We start from the raw sequence: 22,060 nt of genomic DNA, 5'->3' as shown, positions 1-22,060 counted from the left end.
AAGGTTCTATGTTCTATAGAAGAGAAGTAGGACACGAGCCCCTCGAGCCCGCTCTGCTATTCAATAAGATCCGACATTCCTCGCGTCCACTTTCCTGCCCTTTCCCCATAACTCTTGATTCCCCGACTGATCAGGAATCTATTCCCAGCCTTAAATATGCACATAGTCTCCCCCCACAGCCCTCTGTGAGCAAGGAGTTCCAAAGACTCTCACCCCTCTGAGAGAAGGAGTTCCTCCTCGTCTCAGTCTGAGATTTGGCCCCCTTTTATTCTGAGTCTATGCCCTCTGGTCCTTGCATCTCCCATGAGAGGAAACATCCTCAGCACTTATTCTGTCAAGCCCCTCCAGAATCCTATATGTTTAAATGAGATCATCTCTCATTCTTCCAAACTGCAGTGAGTAGAGTCCCAATCTGTTTAGACTTTGTTCGTAAGACAATCTCTCCATCCTAGTGAACCTCCTCTGGATTACTTCCAACTAAATAATATCTTTTCCTAAATAAGGAAACCAAAACTGTCAGTACTCCAGATGTAGTCTCTCCTGCAGTTCTATGTGTGTAAACTGTATCAACACTTAAATAAAAATTAATGTCCTATTGACATGCAGTTAACCTGATCATGATGGAGGAAGGCTCTGTAATGATTGTTATGTTCATTTTGAACCCCACCCAAAAAAAATTGCAGAAATCAAATTATTTCTCATTGCCCCCACTGTTTATGTGAGCCCTTGGAATTTTTTAAAAATGTAATCTTCTGAATGTAACCTCTCAGAGGTACTTCACAGTTGACTCATCATTATCTTTATTTGATTTACCTTTTCGTTATCTGAAGTTTGTTTGTTGGGACATCGTTAGATCATCACAAAGTGCTATCAAAGATGAAGGTCAATGGATGATTTTTAAAAAAGGATGGTTTCAATTGCTTTGCGATTCCAAGGTAACTAAGGTCATTTTGTGTTCAAGCGCAAATTACCTTTGCATTGGCCTCCAGGTGAGCCAGGTGTCTGGAGTACTAGCAAAGATTCTGCTTCTAGCTGTCAATTAACATGGGTCATTTACTCATTTATTTCATCGCTGTTTTAGTTTCAATATTACAACCAAGCAAAGACGTCAAAAGGCACTTCATTGGCTGTAAACCCCTTTGAGAGATCTGGCAATTATTAAAGGTGCTATAAAAATGCAATTCTTCCTTCTTTTTAGTGGAAGCAGGCTGTAAATTAGGTTCCACATTTCTCCACGTTACACTTTCCTGGGAGACCCTGGTTGGAAAGTGTGTTGGGTATCCCTGGGGTCATAAAAGCCGCAATATGAACGCAAGATTGTCTTGCTTTGAATCCCCAAATTTATCTCTCCTGCTGCTGAGGATGGAATTCAGAGACTGTGCAAACACAAGGGTGTAACTGTTCACATTGTCTTAGAAACATGATCACACAGACGCTTGGGCCGATGCAAAGTGGTTTCTGGCATCCTACAATGACCTACAATAGCCTGGGTGGCATGTCGCGTTGTGCAGTGTTTGTTTCCAAATGAAAGTCCCTGGACATGTTGAGATTATCTGATTTCCATCAAATTGGCATCAAGGATTGTGCACTGTACTACAGTGGCACTCTAACTCAGCTAATAATTTCTGTTAAAGCAGTATTTACTGCTAGGTAGCTGATACTGTCTTTCAATAGGTATCAATGGGAAGGTGATGATATTTTCAGATTTCAACCCCTTGGGAGTGCTGACATCTCCACATTAAATCAGGCTTGGAAAGTGGCTGTACACAGAAAAGTTTGAAAAGCACAATTTTGAAGGCATCCTGAAATGTAAACAGAGGAAACTAACTGGAGTCATCGCATGCAGACTCTGAAGCAAGGGGGGGGGGGTCTATATAATTGAAAGCATTTAATTCATTTTGAAATGGCAGAAGTGGTGTTAGCAAAACCTTTCTTATTGTTTACACTTCAAAAGCTTGCATTGTACGTGCCACACGTGACAACGTAATGATAAAATGATGCACTGCCCTCTTGTTCTTTCTATTTCCCTCAACAGCCAAAGATTAGCCAGCATTTCTAGGTGAAGATATTGTTTCTTTTTAAGGGCTAGTCCCCTCCTAATTGGCCCTGAAGGAACCGCGCTTGGCCTGGCTTGGCTTAGTTGTGAGGGTCAACAGCAATTACATCACTGTACATCACAGGCCCCTTACACAAAGGCTGCTGGTGCCATTCTCGTTGCCTGGAGACAGACATCAAAAGCTGAATCCTATGTTACAAAAGTGGCCACTTGGGTTGAGTTGCATGCTTGTTTGCGCATCAGTGGGAGAGATTTACATTACTGCTACAAACCAAAAGTAAAAACCTGTTTAACTGTGGAGTGAGAACAGCAATTTAAATGAGGTTTTAAGAAATTTGACAAAGAGTCATGTCAGACTCGAAATGTTAATTCCGTTTCTCTCTCCACAGATGCTGCTGGACCTCCTGAGTTTCTCCAGCAATTTCTGTTTTTTTATTTCAGATCCCCAGCCTCTGCAGTATTTTGCTTTTAAATTAACCAGGGAAAGAATTTGTTGGCTAATAGGAAACAGAATGTGGGTCCCATTCACACTGGAAAGATGTAGAATGAATCAGGAATCAGTGCTGGAGCCTCAATGCATTACAATCTATATCAAAGAAGTAGATAAAAGGACTGAATGAATGATAACTATGGTGACAAATGTAACAATTAAAGACAGCTGTCAAGAGAAGGTGGAGAGTCTGCAAAGGAACACAGATAAGTGGGCAAGTGTTTGATAGCTGGAGAGCAACTTGAGAAGATGTGAGCTTGTCAGTTTTGGCAGGAGACATGGAAAAATGATAAATTAAATAGAGAGGGATTGCATAACTCATGGTGCAGAGGAATTTGGGTGATCTGGTCCATGAATCACATAACATTAGTATGCAGCTGCTGCAAGTGATGAGGAAGGCAAATGGAATGTTGTCATTTATTGTAAGTGAAAAGGGATATAAAAGTTTTATTTCAGCTGTACAGAGCAGCAGTGAGGCCACATCTGTTTTAGCCTCCTCCTTTGGAAAAGGATATATCTGCATTGGAAGCAGTTCAGAGAAGATTCATTTAACTCTACCCTGGGATGAAGGGCTTGACTCATGCTGGAATGTTGAACAGGTTGGGCCGATACCCCCTGGGGTTTAGAAGGACAAGAGCTGATCTCATTGAAACATATCCAATCCGAGGGGACTCGATAGAATGAATACTTATATTTCCTCTTGTGGGGGAGATTTGAACAAAGTGAAGTAGTCTAAGAATAAGAGGTCTCTCTTTTAAGACGGAAACAAAAAAACATGTTTCCTCTCAGAGGGTTCGTTTATGTGGTTAGGCTGGCGTCTGCTCATGAGCCTCTTCTGCCGAAAGTGGTGGAGGCTAGGCCATTGAATTTATTCAAGGCAGTGTTCAGTAGATCTTTGATAGACAAGGGATTTGAGGGTCATGGTAGGGGGTGTTGTGGAGAACAGAGAGGAAAGTGAGATCATAACCAAATCACATGACCTTAATGAATGGCAGAACAGGCTTTAAGGGTCAGATGGCCTACTCCTGCTCCTAAATACCTTTATTTCCAATAATTTATAAACGCAAAACAAGTAAAACATTAAAATAATTAATAGAGGGATCGAGTTCTGGAACCAAGAGGTTATGGTGAAGCTGTACAAAACTCTGGTGCAGCCGCACTTGGAGTATTGCGTACAGTTCTGATCACCGCATTATAAGAAGGATGTGGAAGCTTTGGAAAGGGTGCAGAGGAGATTTACTAGGATGTTGCCTGGTATGGAGGGAAGGTCTTACGAGAAAAGGCTGAGGGACTTGAGGCTGTTTTCATTAGAGAGAAGAAGGTTGAGAGGTGACTTAATTGAAACATATAAAATAATCAGAGGGTTAGATGGGGTGGATGGGGAGAGCCTTTTTCCCAGGATGGTGACGGCAAGCATGAGGGGGCTTAGCTTTAAATTGAGGGGTGAAAGATATAGGACAGATGTCAGAGGTAGTTTCTTTACTCAGAGAGTAGTAAGGGAATGGAACACTTTGCCTGCAACAGTAGTAGATTCGCCAACTTTAGGTACATTTAAGTCGTCATTGGACAAGCATATGGACGTACATGGAATAGTGTAGGTTAGATGGGCTTGAGATCGGTACGACAGGTCGGCACAACATCGAGGGCCGAAGGGCCTGTACTGTGCTGTAATGTTCTATGTTCTATGTTCTATAATGTTCAGGGCCACGAGACTCTTACTTCAGCATCCACTTGCAGTTTTTCAGTCTAATCTTTGATGGGTATGGGTGCCTACTGGCAGACCAACGTTGATTGTCAATTTCTGTGCAAACAAGGCTATTTCAGTCGATCCCATTGCTGTTGGCCTGGAGTCAGACATTGGCCCGGAGTGGGTAAGGACTGAAGATTTCTTTTTCTAAAGGCTGCAAGTGAAATCCAGCTATGTTTTTTCAATCTGGTAGCTGCATGGTTACCGTCACTAATTCTAGCATTTCATTCTGTGTTTGTTGAATTAACACTAGTGAAACACCTCAAGTGCCCTAGCTGGATTTGAATTTGTGTCTCTGGTATAATGTAACCGCGACGGTAGACAAATCCACTGACTAATAATGCACTGCAAGAGTGCTTGCGATGAATGACCAATTAAGGTGTCGTTCAAGGCAGGGACATTGGGAAGACACCCCTGCTCATTTTTGAATGATATTTTATGGCCAAGTGGGACTTTGGTTTAAGGTGTTATTTGAAAGACAGCACTTCCTCTTGTTGAATGTATCAGCACTCCACTGGACCATTAGCCAAGCGTGTGCTCAACACCAGGAAATGTATCACAGAGTCCCTACAGTGTGGAGACAGACTTTTTAGCCCAACAAGTCCACACTGACCCTCAGATCATCCTACCCAGACACATCCACCTATAACACACCCAATCTACACATCCCTGAACACTATGGACAGTTTAGCATGGCCAACCCACCCAGCCTGCACATCTTTGGACTGTGGGAGGAAACCAGAGCACCCGGAGGAAACCCGCACAGACATGGGGAGAATGTGCAAACTCCACGCAGACAGTCACCCGAGGGTGAAATTGAACCCAGGTCCCTGGCAATGTGAGGCAGCAGTGTTAACCGCTGTGCCACTGTGCTGCCCATGGTTCATCTCTAATAAAGAAATTAGCCCAAATAAATCTGCTTTAAGGTACACTTGCATCATCAATCCAGTACTCATACATTTCACATTATATGTTGAAGTAACATTCAAGATTTGTCAATTTGTACTAATGTAACATTTTTACTCACTTTGCTACAATCCTTGACAGTCTTTTTCTCCATGGGTGCCATTGTTAGAAAAAAATCTCCCTGCTTTCTTTAATATCTTGATGACACTATATACCACTGGTTTAGTTATAGAACATAGAACATAGAACATAGAACAGTACAGCACAGAACAGGCCCTTCAGCCCACAATGTTGTGCCGACCATTGATCCTCATGGATGCACCCTCAAATTTCTGTGACCATATGCATGTCCAGCAGTCTCTTAAATGACCCCAATGACCTTGCTTCCACAACTGCTGCTGGCAACGCATTCCATGCTCTCACAACTCTCTGCGTAAAGAACCTGCCTCTGACATCCCCTCTATACTTTCCACCAACCAGCTTAAAACTATGACCCCTCGTGCTAGCCATTTCTGCCCTGGGAAATAGTCTCTGGCTATCGACTCTATCTATGCCTCTCATTATCTTGTATACCTCAATTAGGTCCCCTCTCCTCCTCCTTTTCTCCAATGAAAAGAGACCGAGCTCAGTCAACCTCTCTTCATAAGATAAGCCCTCCAGTCCAGGCAGCATCCTGGTAAACCTCCTCTGAACCCTCTCCAAAGCATCCACATCTTTCCTATAATAGGGCGCCCAGAACTGGACGCAGTATTCCAAGTGCGGCCTAACCAAAGTTTTATAGAGCTGCAACAAGATCTCACGACTCTTAAACTCAATCCCCCTGTTAATGAAAGCCAAAACACCATATGCTTTCTTAACAACCCTGTCCACCTGGGTGGCCATTTTAAGGGATCTATGTATCTGCACACCAAGATCCCTCTGTTCCTCCACGCTGCCAAGAATCCTATCCTTAATCCTGTACTCAGCTTTCAAATTCGACCTTCCAAAATGCATCACCTCGCATTTATCCAGGTTGAACTCCATCTGCCACCTCTCAGCCCATCTCTGCATCCTGTCAATGTCCCGCTGCAGCCTACAACAGCCCTCTACACTGTCAACGACACCTCCGACCTTTGTGTCGTCTGCAAACTTGCTGACCCATCCTTCAATTCCCTCGTCCAAGTCATTAATAAAAATTACAAACAGTAGAGGCCCAAGGACAGAGCCCTGTGGAACCCCACTCACCACTGACTTCCAGGCAGAATATTTTCCTTCATTATGTTGACATAGGAATTCTCTAAAGGTGACGATGTGTTTCCTGAGAGGCGCCGAGTTGTGAAGCTAAACCGGCATTGATTTGTGGTTGCATTCCTAATGCGTATCTCAGCTGTGTCAGTGACCATCACAGGCAAATTTGCAAAGGGTCATAAAAGATTTACTAGCCCAACTGAGATCATTGGAAGGATGTTGGTTTTGCAGGCCAGAGCTGATAGGGGCATCAGCTCAAAACTGAAGCAAGTCAGATTGGGCGTTACGACATTCCAAGAAACACTGTGTTTCTACCTTCAAGCACACTAGGGGAGGTGATGGCCTAGTGGTATTATCGCTGGGCTGTTAATCCAGAGACTCAAATAACATTCTGGGGACCTGGGTTCAAATCCTACCATGGCAGATGGTGGAATTTGAATTCAATAAAATACCTGGAATTAAGAGTCTAATGATGAATCCATTGTCGATTGTTGGAGAAAAACCCATCTGGTTCACTGTATGCCCTTTAGGGAAGGAAGCTGCTGTCCTTACCTGGTCTGGTCTACATGTGACTCCAGATCCACAGCAATGTGGTTGATTCTGAACTGCCCTCTGGGCAATTAGGGATGGGCAATATATGCTGCCTGGCCGGCGATGCTGTCAATCCATGAATGAATAAAAGGAAAAATCAACTTCTCTTGCAGAGAGAGTGTGGATGACATGAATGTATTCCCCCTGCCTCCCCCAGTAAATGGAGGAAAACAATATTCTAACATTGGCGAGCTTTGTATTTTTTTATAGAATCACACAATACTGAAGAGGTCCATTGAGTCAGCATTGACAAAGATAAAACCATCACCTATCCGCACTATTCTCACTTGCAAGCATTTGACTCATAGCCTTTAATGATATGACATTTCAAGCATTCATCCAAGTACTTTTTGAATGGATGTGAGGTTTCCCATCTCTACTGCCCTCCCAGGCAGTGTATTCCAGATTCCCACCACACTCTGTGTGAAAAATGGTTTGCTTAAATCTCCTGTAAACTTCCTGCCTTTCACCATAAAATTATGCCCCTTCCTTACTGAAACAGTGTTAATGTGTTGAAAACATGTTCATGATACAGTCCAGGTTTCAGAAGAAACAAAATGATAGTTAAGTTTCAAATCTTGGATGCCAGTGGTTTTTGGAATAGAGCAATTCTGAAATTTGTGCATTAGGCTTTTGTTTACTTTAGTGCACCAAGCTGTACAAATAGCTACCGCATCTGTGTTGCTATCTCTTTTAGTGACAGTGGGAAAGCCTATAACTTGTGGAGAGCACCCCCCTCCACCCTGGCCAATGTAATCACAGCCTGGCTCTCTATCTGTTTCTTCCCTAGGGCCAGCCAAAGATAAACACTGGATGCTTATCTAATCGTGCATAACTCAAAAAGTAGACTTCAGTGTTGACTGGCGAAACTGTGTAATTAGAGAAAGGTGCTCCCTTTCACATTTCCTCTCAAATCTTTTAAGTGTTTTTTGATTATTTTTCAGCACTTACTTCCTACTAAACAGGAGAAAGAACACTAATACATTAATTAGATGAAGTGATTTTACCCCTGTCTTTTAACGGGATGCTAAGTGTTTTGTTGTAGTAGCAGCAGGTCAAAAATAGTTCCTTAGTATTTTCTGTTTTTCCCCTTTAGCTTTGTAGGACGTGGAATTTCAGTACAGCTCCAAGGTAGAAAGAGGTCATTGGCATCTTTCAAAGTTACTAGAACTCTCTCCTTCTCAAAAGGCAGTGGAAGCAGAGTCTTTGCATATTTTCAAGACAGAGGAAGATAGATTCCTATTAAGCAAGGGAATGTTACAGAAGCTTGGTGAGAATTAGGAGGAATCAGATCAGCCATGATCTTACTAAATAGCAGATCAAGCTCGATAGGCTGAACGGCCTACCATCCTTCTCAAAAGGCAGGATTGACCTGAACTCTCGCACTTACTACACTCACTCACTCACACGCGATTCCACTTTGTTGTGGGCGCAATTTCCCCCAAATTTTTTTTTATTGAAATACAACACATCCTGAGGGAACTTGACAGGTTGGATGTTGAATGGAAGTATCCACCTTGTGGGGGAGTCTCGAACTAGGGGAAAGCTTAAAATTTACGAGTATCCAATTCAAGAATGAAATAGGAGAATTTTGTTCGTCTCAGTTAGTGGAAGACTCTTCCTAGAAAGCAATGGAGGCAACATCACTAGATTTATTCAATAAAAGTGTCACATTGATGTTTCACTGACCAGGGAGTCGAAGGTTATGGCGTATGGATGGGAAAGTAGAGTTTAGACTGCAATGAAATTGACCATGGTTTTATCAAAGGATGGAGTAGGCTGAAGGGGCCAGATGGCCTAGCCCACACCTGATTCTTGCGTTGCAATTTTTTCCCATATGGTTTGGTTCAGTAGAAATGTGCATCTTAAGGCCTTGACTGCACTTGAATGATACAGATACCAATTCTACCTGCTATCATACACCTGCATGTTGACATTCCCAAGCTCCTATCCACACGACCTGGTCATCCACGTTCTGATACCCTATCTGGCTGCTAACCCAGCCTCTTGTTTTGATTTAGCTTACTTGACCCCAAAGCAAGAAATGCACAGTGGACTTGAAGCAAAGGACGAGAGAGACCCATGACAGGGACTAAACAGCGGGCTGGAGAAGTGTCACTGTTTGTCGAGTCAAGATGCAAAAGTCAACAGCAGTGGGAGATGGTGTCAAAGTAGATAAGAAAACCAGGGCTGAAACAATCTTCAAGAAGCCGGCCACCGTTAATGGCTGCTCCCTCAGCATCGTTTCTGCGAGGCGTGCTCTGCTCTTGTTAAAGAAAACATTTATTTTCATCACCTCAGGTTGTCCCCCAGCACTTCACAGCCCATAAAACCCTTTTGAAATGTATTCCATGGGAAGGTACAGAAGCACCCTATTTTTCCACAAATCTGAAAGTGCAAAGATGCTGAATTAAAACACTGCAAATGAGATGCGATGATTCGTGCAACTTTTTAATAGCTACGTTTAGTTTTTTTTTGCTGAAAACTTTGAAAGTGGATTTTTAAAAAATTATGTTCATAGGCTAAGGCTTTCCCTTCAGTAATTTTAATACTTTTTATCATGGATTCCTACGGTAAATGATTTAATATTTCCCACTTGTTTTACTCCGCATCAGAATTACACGCAGAACAAATCTGCAGGGTTTTTTTTAATCCATGAAGCATTTCCACTCAAAGATTAGAAGTAATTTTACCACAACCTCTGATTACAATAGTAATGTAGTTCTGGTCTCTGACTTCGTGGATAATTGTTGGATACAGGTGTGGGCATGCCCATCAAATTGGAAGAACTATTATCATTAATGTTCTTTTATCTATTTCTTTGATCTATAGATTTACTTTATTGCTTATATTAATCTTCATGACAGTGCGAACTCTCAGCTAACATCCGTAGAGATGGTCATTAACCTTGAATAATTCAGCTTTAACCGTGCATGTTATTTAGCTCTTTTTCACTATCAGTCTAGGCATCTCCCCCAAACATATTTCCCAGATGGTGTCATCAGTATTCAATGCTCGATTTATTTTGGTGCTGGTTTTTTTTAAATTGAATTAACTATCTTTTACTGTACTGGGTTAAATTAGAGATGCAAAAGTTGACATCTGATCTTTAATCTCACTCTTCGCTTCACAAAGCCCCCGGTCTCTCATTCCGACACATCTCATTTAGTCATCACCTTCAGAACTTACAAAAGAAAACATTCGTAAATTTGTCTATTGCTTTTCCTTCTGCAAGTGGAAAGGTACTTAATTACAGTTTGTTGATAAACAAATGGTGGTGCTTCTCAGGCTGAAAGCCCTGGATGACGGAGAGTATCGCGGATGAGAATCTTTGCAAAATGCAGGCGGATTTCTCTCAACACCTTTTAACTGGGCTGTTACTACAGCAGATATAAAAGAAAGTTGCAAGTCACTTCGTCCAAACTTGTGTCTCTCCTGAGAAAATGGATTACTGCAGCTCGGATTTCAGTCCCTGCTGTTGATGCAGAGAGCATGGATGAGGCTGCAATGTGCTGCTTCTGCCTGTGGGAAATCTTTGTTCCCAAAAATAACACTATTGTCCGATACACAGCCCTGGGCGTGCATTCCTCAGAGGCAGAAGCCGAAATGTGTGCTTTGCCACCATTACCAGCAGTATGCTGGCTGAAGCGGCTGTTCTGTACTGTGTTGCATCTGCGCCGCAATTTCCCCGAAGAAACTTTTATATTGCTTCTGGGAGAGTGTCACTTTTTTGTCACGTAGTGCATCTTCTACCAAACTTTGATGGAAACTCGGAACAATTAGCACGTGTTTCTGGCACAGGGTAACTGGGCTGTTGGGGCTGGATGCATATGTTTGGCACGTTCTTGTGCTTCAAATCCATGAGATGCCAGTCCTAGCAATGTCTCCACCCATCTAGTATATTGCTGGAAAGCTTATACACACAGGTTTCCCTAGATACTGAAGCATGTGTATTAATGCTAATTGATGCATTAGACAGCTTCAGGCAGTGGTGGGATGATAAATGCAAACTGCTCAGCCTGTGGACAAAATAACCACAGGTGTACATTTGTAATATTTGCTTAAATGGCCATAAAATAAGCTTGCTGAAGAGTCAAGACTTACCACAATGGGTAAGCGATGTTTGGATAGAATATTGGTTATCACCTGTGAAACAATTACATAAATGACCAGAGCGGCAGAAGACAAATTATGACTTCGATTATAAATCCAAGGTGCTTTCTTTAAATATTTTTTGACAGCGGTCAAAGACAGAAACAAAGAAACCTACAGCACAGGAACAGGCCCTTCGGCCCTCCAAGCCTGCGCCGATCAAGATCCTCTGTCCAACCCGTCATCTATTTTCTAAGGGTCTGTGTCCATTTGCTCCCTGCCCATCCATGTACCTGTCCAAATATATCTTAAAAGTCGCTAATGTGTCTGCATCTACCACCTCCGCTGGCAATGTGTTCCAGGCACCCACCACCCTCTGTGTAAAGAACTTTCCACGCATATCTCCCTTAAACCTTCCTCCTCTCACTTTGAACTCATGACCCCTAGTAATTGAGTCCCCCACTCTGGGAAAAAGCTTCTTGCTATCCACCCTGTCTGTACCCCTCATGATTTTGTAGACCTCAATCAGGTCCCCCCTCAATCTCTGTCTTTCTAATGTAAATAATCCTAATCTATTCAACCTCCCTTCATAGCTAGCACCCTCCATACCAGGCAACATCCTGGTGAACCTCCTCTGCAACCTCTCCAAAGCATCCACATCCTTTTCGTAATGTGGCGACCAGAACTGTACACAGTACTCCAAATGTGGCCGAACCGAAGCCCTATTCAACTGCAACATGACCTGCCAACTCTTGTTCTCAATACCCCGCCCAATGAAGGAAAGCATGCCATATGCCTTCTTGACCACCCTATTGACCTGCAATGTCACCTTCAGTGAACAATGGACCTGAACACCCAGATCTCTCTGTTCATTAATTTTCCCCAGGACTTTTCCATTTACTGTATAGTTCGCCCTTGAATTTGATCTTCCAAAGTACATCACCTCGCATTTGCCTGGATTGAACTCCATCTGCCATTTATCTGCCCAACTCTCCAGTCTATCTATATTCTGCTGTAATTTCTGACATTCCCCTTCACTATCAGCTACTCCACCAATCTTAGTGTCATCTGCAAACTTGCTGATCAGACCACCTACACCTTCCTCCAGATCATTTACATATATCACAAACAACAGTGGTCCCAGCACAGATCCCTGTGGAACACCACTGGTTACAGGTCTCCAATTTGAGAAACTCCCTTCTACTACTACCACCCTCTGCCTCCTGTTGCCCAGCCAGTTTTTTATCCATCTAGCTAGCACACCCTGGACTCCAAGTGACTTCACTTTCTCCATCAGCCTGCTATGGGGAACCTTATCAAATGCCTTACTGAAGTCCATGTATGTGACATCTACAGCCTTTCCCTCATCAATCAACTTTGTCACGTCCTCAAAGAATTGTATTAAGTTGGTAAGACATGACCTTCCCTGCACAACACCATATTGCCTATCACTGATAAGTCCATTTTCTTCCAAATGGGAAGGGGCTGGGAAGGGTCCTAACCTTCTGCAAGGATCTGGCTACTGTCCAAACATTTAACTGGGGAAATGGGTGCAAGGAGTGCAATTGCTGGGGTCTGGATTGTGCATTGGAAAACAAATATCACAGATGAATACGTGCCTGGGTGGCTCAGTGGTTAGCACTGCAGCCTCACAGCGCCAGGGAACCCAGGTTCGATCCCACCCTCGGGTGACTGTCTGTGTGGAGTTTGCACATTCTCCCCGTGTCTGCGTGGGTTTCCTCCGGGTGTTCTGGTTTCCCTCCCACAGTCCAAAGATGTGCTGGTTAGGGTAGATTGGCCACGCTAAATTACCCATAACACCCAGGGTTCTGCAGGCTCGGTGGATTGGCCATGGGCTATGCAGGGTTTCAGGAAAACTGTCGGGGGTGAGCCTGGGTGTGATGCTGTTCAGAGGGTTGGTGTGGACTTGGTGGGCCAAATGGCTCGCTTCCATGTTTTTGTTCCCCTTTAATTTGTGGGATGTGGATGTCGCTGGCTGGGCCAGCGTTTATTACCCATCCCTAGTTGCCCCTTGAGAAGGTGGCAGTGAGCTGCCTTCTTGAACCACTGCAGACCTCCTGCTGTAGGTTGACCCACAATGCCATTAGGGGGAGAATTCCAGGGTTTTAACCCAGTGACAGCGAAAGGACAGCGATATATTTCCAAGTCACGATGGTGAGTGCCTTGGAGGGGAGCTTGCAGGTGGTGATGGTGTTCCCATACCTCTGATGCCCATATCCTCCTCCGTGGAAGTGTTCGTGGTTTTGAAAGGTGCTGCTTGAGGATCTTTTGGTAAGTTTCTGCTGTGCATCTTGTAGATAGTACACACAGCTGCTACTGAGCGTCGGTGGTCGAGGGAGTTGATGCTTGTGGATGTGTTGCCAACCAAGCAGGCTGCTTTTTCCTGGATGGTGTCAAGCTTCTTAAGTGTTGTTGGGGCTGCACTCATCCAGGCAAATGAAGGTATTTACCTTTTTTTTAAAGAAAAATGTAGGTTTGTTAGAGATGCTAAAAGAGCTCAGGGGAGTATGACCAAGGCAGATAGATCCTGGCCTTAGGTGACCACTTTAAGGGAAGACTTGAGCAGCAAGCTTGTCTTCGCAAGGGAATGAAGACTGGGAGCAATACAGTAACACTATTCGGAGTAATGAAAGGCTGATAGTAAGTAAAGCAGCTATTCATCTTGAAACAATAACACAGGACCGGAGGCTGGGAGTGCAAAGTTCACAACCCTTGATCAAGCCTCCTTAGAAAACAGCAAAACAAAAATACCCTTCCCCTTTAAAATCTTGGACGTTTGGGCAAATATTTAGGCAAGGTCAAGCAGAAACTTGGGACTTGAGCAGACCTTTCAGCTACTCAAACCTGTCCACCATTAACTTGTCGCTAATCTGTAACTTAGTTTCATCTATGTCCACCTTGGTTTCACAACTCTCGGTGGGCTTTACCTCGGAAAAGTCGGTCTGTTTCAGTTTTTGAATTTTCCGATCGATTTTCTGGGTCAATGGCCTTTTGGCGGAGCGAGTTTCAGGCTTCCGCCCACTTTGGATGGAGTGATGTTTCATGACTTCTGGCCTGCCTCTAATTTTAACATCTTGTCTTTTTGCTGTGGATATGTGTGCGGGAAGAAGTAGTCTCTCTCTCTCTCTTTCTTTTCCCTTCAGTCCCAACGCTTTCAGCTGTTAATCATTTAAACACATCAATTATGCCTTGAGGCACTGTGATTGCGTCCCTACTACTGCTGGAACGGAGATACCCAGGTTCAAGCCCCACCAGCTCCATAGGTGTGTAATAACATCTCTGTTTCAGGTTAACAAAGTGTGAGGCTGGATGAACACAGCAGGCCAAGCAGCATCTCAGCAGCACAAAAGCTGACGTTTCGGGCCTAGACCCTTCATCAGAGAGGGGGATGGGGAGAAGGTTCTGAAATAAATAGGGAGAGACGGGGAGGCGGACCAAAGATGGATAGAGGAGAAGTACAAGAGAGTTTCAGTGGGAGAGAGATTCCCTGAGGTTGGTCTGGAGGGAGGAGGGTAACTTCTTCAGGTTAGGCATCCCTGGAATAGGCTTCGCAGTGGGGTTAAAATCGTGATCAGAGATAATGGGAACTGCAGATGCTGGCGAATCCAAGATAATAAAGTGTGAAGCTGGATGAACACAGCAGGCCAAGCAGCATCTCAGGAGCACATGAAGGGTCTAGGCCCGAAACATCAGCTTTTGTGCTCCTGAGATGCTGCTTGGTCTGCTGTGTTCATCCAGCTTCACACTTTATTAACAAAGTGTGAAGCTGGATGAACACAGCAGGCCAATCTCTCCCCATCCCCCTAGGAGATCTGGAACAAAAACAGAATTTTTTGGAGAAACTCAGCAGGCCTCTGGCAGCATCTGTGGGGAGAGAGAAACAGAGTTAATGTTTTGAGGCCACTGACCCTTCTGATAAACTCTGCTTTCTTCCCTCAGCTGCTGCCAGAGACCTGCTGAGTTTTGCCAGCAAGTTCTGCTTCTGTATGTTATAGTTTGGTTTAGGTGGGTCAAATCCAAATGATAGGTGCTGTAATGTTGTATACAATGTGTATCTTGTGTCAGGAGTGAATGTTTGAAAAGCTATTAGGAGCCACCTTGTCGTCACAGGAAGCTCCACATCAGTCAGTAGACGTTGATGAGCTATGTCTGATTTTAAACCATGCAGAATAAATCATTTGTTTTATAAATACACAACCCAGTTTTATATATGCTAGCGTCTGGCTCAGTTTCCTTGAAAAGGCTCAAAAAATATTTACAAGTTTGTTTCTAGTGATGGAGGGTTTGAGCTGCAGGGAGAGGCTGAATATGCTGGGACTCCAGTTCCCTGGAGCTTCAGAGACTGAGGGGTGACCTTACAGAGGTTTATAAAATTATGACGAGCATGGATAGGGCGAATAGCCAAGGTCTTTTCACTAGGATAGTGAAGTCCAAAATGAGATGGCATAGGTTTAAGGTGAGAGGGGAAAGATTTAAAAGGGATCTGAGGGCCAACGTTTTCACACAGAAGATGGTGCATGTATGCACACAGAGGGAGCTGCCAGAGGAAGTGGTGGAGGCTGGTACAATTACAGAATTTAAAAGGCATCTGGATGAGTATATGAATAGGAAGGGTTTAGAGAGATATGGGCCAAATGCTGACACATGGACTAGATTAATTTAGGATAGCTGATCGGCACGGGCAAGTTGGACCGAAGGGGCTGTTTCTGTGCTGTATAACTCTATAGCTCTATCATTCTCCTCCTGTATTCATCTGTAAATTTCGTAAGTTATTGTGTTCAGAGGAGTTGGATTTGAGATAAAGCCAATAGGAAGCAACACTATTTCTGAAGTAGGGCCCAGACCCGAAACATCAGCTTTCCTGCTTCTCTAATGTTGCTTGGCCTGCGGTATTCATCCAGCTCCATACTTTGTCATCTAGGAAGCAGTAATCGATTGTTTTCTGAAGAATTTGGGCTTAGAGCGATCATGTGTGGAAATGGGCCATTTGGCCCATCAGGTCTGTGCCACATTCTTGTAATGAGTCAAGCCAGAAGATGATGAACAACACAGTACTTGATGTTGGGATAGTCATAAATGTCATGAAGCCCAAAGAAATGGACTCTCACCAGATCTTACTGATTGAAGTGCTTTTTCATTCTGAGAATCTTGAAATTTAAAATTCATATTGTTGTCTTTAAATCAGCATTGTAAATTCTTTCATGTCATATTGCCAATTCCTTTTTTAAATTTCCTTGGAGCAGGGCTACACTTTAGGGGTTTAGGTGGGGGTATGGTTTTGAGGCCATGATAAGATAGGCCAGGATCTTACTGAAAAGTGGAGCACACCAAAGGGGCTGAATGGCCTACTGCTGATCCTAGTTCATGAGATACACATTTACAATAATTATTCATTACTGGGAATGATGACTGATAATGTATGAGTCTTAATAGCTGACACACGATCACATATTTAGGGAGTACAGACTATTGGAGGTGACCGTCTTTCAGGCGAAGTATTAAACCTGTCACGTGGGCAAAAAAAATTGCCTGACATTTTACTTGAAAACAAAGAAGTGCCAGTTTCAATCAAAGTCACTCAAACAGATCTTCCAATCGTTTATATCACAGCTGGATGTGGAACAATGCTGGTCTCAAATTGGCTCCTGAATTTCCCTTCATTACAACGGTGATCAGATTTCGAGAGACTTTATATTGCCTTCTTTCTTTTCTTGTTTCCTTCCATTTTTCTTCCTTCTTTCTCATGTAGTTCATGTAGGTAGACCCGCAGTGCTGTTGAAACCCACGCTTCCTGGCTTAGAGATAACAAGGAGTGGAGCTGGATGCACAGCAGGCCAAGCAACATCTTAGAAGCACAAAAGCTGACGTTTCAGCCCTAGACCCTTCATCAGAAATGGGGGAGGGGAAGGGGAATCTGAAATAAATAGTGAGAGAGGGGGAGGCGGGTAGAAGATGGATAGAGGAGAAGATAGGTGGAGAGGAGACAGACAGGCCAAAGAGGTGGGGATGGAGCCATTAACGGTGAGTGTAGGTGGGGAGGTAGGGAGGGGATAGATCAGTCTAGGGAGGACAGACAGGCCAAGGGGGTGGGATGAGGTTAGTAGGTAGGAAATGGGGGTGCTACTTGAGGTGGGAGGAGGGGATAGGTGAGAGGAAGGACAGGTTAGGGAGGCGGGGACAAGCTGGGCTGGTTTTGGGATGTGGTGGGGGAAGGGGAGATTTTGAAGCTTGTGAAGTCCACATTGATACCATTGGGCTGCAGGGTTCCCAAGCGGAATATGAGTTGTTGTTCCTGCAACCTCCGGGTAGCATCGTTGTCACACTGCAGGAGGCCCAGGATGGACATGTCGTCTGAGGAGTGGAATGGGAGGGGGAGTTAAAGTGGTTCACGACTGGGAGGTGCAGTTGTTTAGTGCAAACTGAGCATAGGTGTTCTGCAAAGTGGTCCCCAAGTCTCTGATTGGTTTCCCCGATGTAGAGGAGGCCACAACGGGAACAGCGGCTGCAGTATACAACATTAGCAGATGTGCAGGTGAACATCTGCTTGATGTGGAAAGTCTTCTTAAGGCCCTCTGCTTCTTCCTGTCCTGCAGGCCCGAACAGTCCCCTCCACCGACACCCTCACCTGCTTAGCCGAACTCGGCCTCACCCTCAACAACTTCTCTTTTAGTTCCTCCCATGTCCTACAGACAAAGGGGGTGGCGTTGGGTACCTGCATGAGCCCAAGCAATGCCTGCCTCTTCGTAGGTTACGTGGAACAATCCCTCTTCCGTACCTACACCAGCCCCAACAAATTATGGCCTCATTGAATGGTGGAGCAAGTTTGAGGGTCTGAATGGCCTACACCTGTTCCTCAATGTGCACCATTGCTGCAAAAGTACCACTGGTGGAGAGGGAAGATGTTTAAGTTGGTGGATGGAATGACAATAAAAAGGAAAATGTTTGCGGTTTTACAAACTACATAGAAACAGCCACTTGGTCAAACCAGTCTGTATCGGGTGTTTATGGTCCACTCGAGACTCTACCCACCCTCTTGATCTCACCCCAATCAGCATTTAATTCTTTTCCTTCCTCACTCTTAACCTTGTCTACCTTCCCTTAACTTTTTTCATCTACTCCCTGTTGTCATGAGTTTCACATTCTCTTGGTAGAACAGTTTCTCTTGAATTCCCTATTGGACTTATTAGTGACTGGCTTGCATTTATGGCCCCAAGCTCTGGTCCCAGCTGCATGTTAAATGTTATTAGAAGGCATCTTTCAAAGCTATGCAGAATTGCACAGTTGGCAAGTGGCATTTGAAGGCACATTTTTACCTTGTATTGCAATGAGTTTGTAAGCTCGTCTACCTCGGGGGATCTAATTGTTGTCAAGTAGAATCCTTCAGTCAATCTGTTGGCCTGAATTGAATGTCAGTTGCAGAGGTAGAAATTTGGCACAAAGTGTCTCACAATTCCTTTTGTAGTTTGTTCTCACTGCTCCCCTTGTTTCCGAGACAGATGTTGATTCCTGTGGTGTATGACGTATTGCGATGTTGCGTCTAAGAAAAATTAATGTGTCACAGGGATTTTTGAGGCTGACTTGGAGCAAGATGAGATTAAACAAAAACTTGAACTGCACAAACCTACTGCAAGTGTGTGCCAGCAAAAACATCAAAGTGGTAAACTGCTTTTAAAATGTATGTTTATTTTCCGCCTTCTTCAAGCACATCCTGAAGGTTACAGCAGCGTTATCTACCATTGTGAATGTGTAATGTTGTAACCCTTGAATCAACAGGCTGTGTATGGTCTCCTCCTGCAGCTTTCTCTTGAGAACTCATTTCTATACATTTAGTCAACGCTTTTTCCTTGATCTACCAACTGCACAGCTGTAGCATACGGGAGATGAAAACCCTTCACAAACATCAGGGTTTATTTTCTAATTAATTTGTTCAGAGAGGTTGTTGCATACCTCTGGAGCAGTTGAGACTTGAACCCAGGCTCCTGGCTCAGAGGTAGGAACAATACCACTGGACCACACAGTCATCAGTGGATTGTTGGATTTCAACCCCATAACCCAGTTTAAAGTCCAGCAGCCACACCGTTAAACAGATACAAATAGAGTCTGAAATAACAGCAGAAAAAATTAATTGGCTGAAAAAACTCAGAAACAAAAACAGAAATTGCTGGAAAAACTCTGTGGTGAGAAAGAAGAGTTAACGTTTCCACTCCAGTGACCCTTCTTCAGACCTGCTGAGTTTTCCTGACAATTTCTGTTTCTCGTTCTGATTTTCAGCATCCGTAGCTCCCTCTCTATTTGTCCACTTTGCATTGGCATCAGAAACACGAACCAAGTTATCTCGGAGGAGATTGTCTCTGAAAGAACGTGGATGCTGTGTGAGTAACAAATCTTTAAATTCATCAACTCGGCAGACAGTGCCTATCGGAGACAGTGCCTATTTCAAGGCGACAGTGTCTATTGGAGACAATTCCATTTTCGAAGGACATCTGCTGCCTTATTACAAAGTGCCAGCACCTTGACACCTGTTCTGCTTTGCTTCAACAAAATGAGGAGCGTCGTAATCCAGTCACTCACCTGCAGATTGCCAAGGGCAGCCGAGGCTGGAGTGAGAGGAAATTAAGCAGCAAGGATTTTCCTAGTGAGAATTTGAAATTTCTGCCTGAGAGTTACAGCAATGTTGTATTTACACATCAACAGCATTTGCAGCTCTGCCACTGGGCCGCTTCATCAACTTGCCAGGACATGAATTTAATGACTAAACTTAGCACCTGGATAGGCTTCCTACATCTCAGTTATGAGCTGTGGGACTTTGATTTTGTGAACCACACACATTTAAGCGAAAGGAAATTTTAATTAATAATTGAAGACTTGAAGCAAGATGGAAACTTAAATTGGATTGATTTTGTTTTTTTGTTGATGTTCATCTTTGTTTCAAAAGCTTAGCTATGCTTACTGTTAGTACAATATAAGGTTCGAAGCCTTATTGCTCATTAAACCAGCATCAACCTGCTTATTAATTGTTTTGGTTTATTCATTCACAGGATGTGGGCAAATAATCTCATTTTAGTATTACCTATCCCTAATTGCCCAGAGGGTAGTCAAGATTAATCACATTGCTGTGGGTCTGGAATCACATGTAGGCCAGATCAGGTAAGGATGACCGTTTCCTCCCCTAAAGGACATTAGTGAAGCAGATGGGTTTTTCCAACAATTGACTATGGATTCACGGTTCATCATTTGACTCTTAATTCAAGATTTTTTTACTGAATTCCAATCCCACCATTTGCCACGGCAGGATTCAGACTTGGGTCCCCAGTCCGTTAACTGGGTTAACAGTCTAGTGACAGTGTATCACTTGGCCATTGCCTCCTGTAATTAATAATTCTTTTCAAGTTCCAGACACATAACAAAAAATGTTGGAAATGCTCAGCAGGTTAGACAGTACCTGTGGAGAGAAATGGACTTAATATTTGGAGTGAATGACCCTTCATCACAACAGAGATTTTGAGAATTCAAGTGACTTGTGCTATAGTTAAGGCCAAGTTTTAAACCCACCAATCTCTGAGGGTCTTAGAATGGTAGCGCATGGGGATGGAGGTCTTGCAACATTTTGGTGACATGTTTCTGATTTTTCTCATTGCCCTCAGCTTGCCTGATGTTGGATTGGGGAAAGCGTCCCAGAGAAGCAGCTGGCTTAATTTGAAAGGCAAAGCCACATCCTGAGACCAGTTGAGCTATGGCAGTGAAGGAGACCAGCAGAATTGTGTTTATTTGTAATTTCATGGTGGGACATGGGTGTCACTGGCTGGGCCAACATTTATTGCCAGTTGCCCTTTGAGAAGGTGGTGGTGAGCTGCTTCTTGAACCACTGCAGTCCATGTGCAATAGTTAGATCCACAAAGCCTTAAGGGAGGGAATTCCAGGATCCAGCGACACTGAAGGAATGGCAAAATGTTTCTATACTCAGGATGGTGAGTGGCTTGGAGAACATACAGGATGTGGTGTTGCAGGGTACCTGGGTGAGTGAAATTAGTTCTAAATTTGAAAGACTTCTTGTAGATCAGCCACATTCTACCTGGTCAGCATTTCCTACCTCAGATTATCACTCCCTACTCTCTAGCCCATCCCCTACTGCATTCCTGACTTACCTAGAAATTAATCATTATTGTGAACTTATTAAACATTTGACCACTTGCTGTTAAAAGTTTAGAGGAAACCATTATCCATCAGCTCAGTCAGTATCCATGCGAACGGAAAAGGTAAGTTAATTTGATGCTGTTCAGTTCTGATCTGTTTGAAAGATCTGTTGACTTGCTTGCTGAGCTGGCTTGCTTTTGTTCAGACATGTCGTCACTGTGCTGGGTGACATCATCAGGAAAGTGAGGTTATTCTACTCCACCTGGAATTTATACAGTTCTGTCCATTATGTTGAGTACAGTCATTTCCGGTTTTGATCTGAATGGGTTTGTATATGGGGTCTGATTCTATATGTTTGTTGATTGCATTACAGGTGGCGGCACGGTGGCTTAGTGGTTAGCACTGCAGCCTCACAGCGCCAGGGACCCGTGTTCGATTCTAGCCTCGGGCAACTGTCTGTGCAGAGTTTGCACATTCTCCCCGTTTCTGCATGGGTTTCCTCCAGGTGCTCCAGTTTCCTCCCACAGTCCAAAGATGTGCAGGCTAGGTGGATTGGCCATGCTAAATTGCCCATAGTCTTCAGGGGTGTGTGGGTTATAGGAGGATGGGTCTGGGTGGGATGCTCCAAGGGGCGGTGTGGACTTGTTGGGATGAAGGGCCTGTTTCCACACTGTAGGGAATCTAATCTAATCTAAAACCATACCTCTAGGAGTTCCCGTGCGTGTCTTCATGGACCCCATAAGCAAATCCATACAGAACAAAACTGGAAATGACACTACCTACCATAGTGGACCGT

General features: G+C 43.9%; 1 protein-coding gene across 1 annotated transcript in view; it reads left to right on the top strand.

Moving 5' to 3' along the window:
• The window catches only part of LOC125454646 (ADP-ribose glycohydrolase MACROD1-like), an 880,504-nt gene that overhangs the window by 141,820 nt on the left and 716,624 nt on the right, over positions 1–22,060 (top strand). The gene's annotated exons all lie outside the window — the stretch shown is intronic.

Source organism: Stegostoma tigrinum, chromosome 9, assembly GCF_030684315.1.
Source record: "Stegostoma tigrinum isolate sSteTig4 chromosome 9, sSteTig4.hap1, whole genome shotgun sequence".
Taxonomy (NCBI): Eukaryota; Metazoa; Chordata; class Chondrichthyes; order Orectolobiformes; family Stegostomatidae; genus Stegostoma; species Stegostoma tigrinum.
The sequence above is the reverse complement of the archived record's forward strand: the minus strand, read 5'-3'. Positions and strand labels throughout refer to the sequence as shown.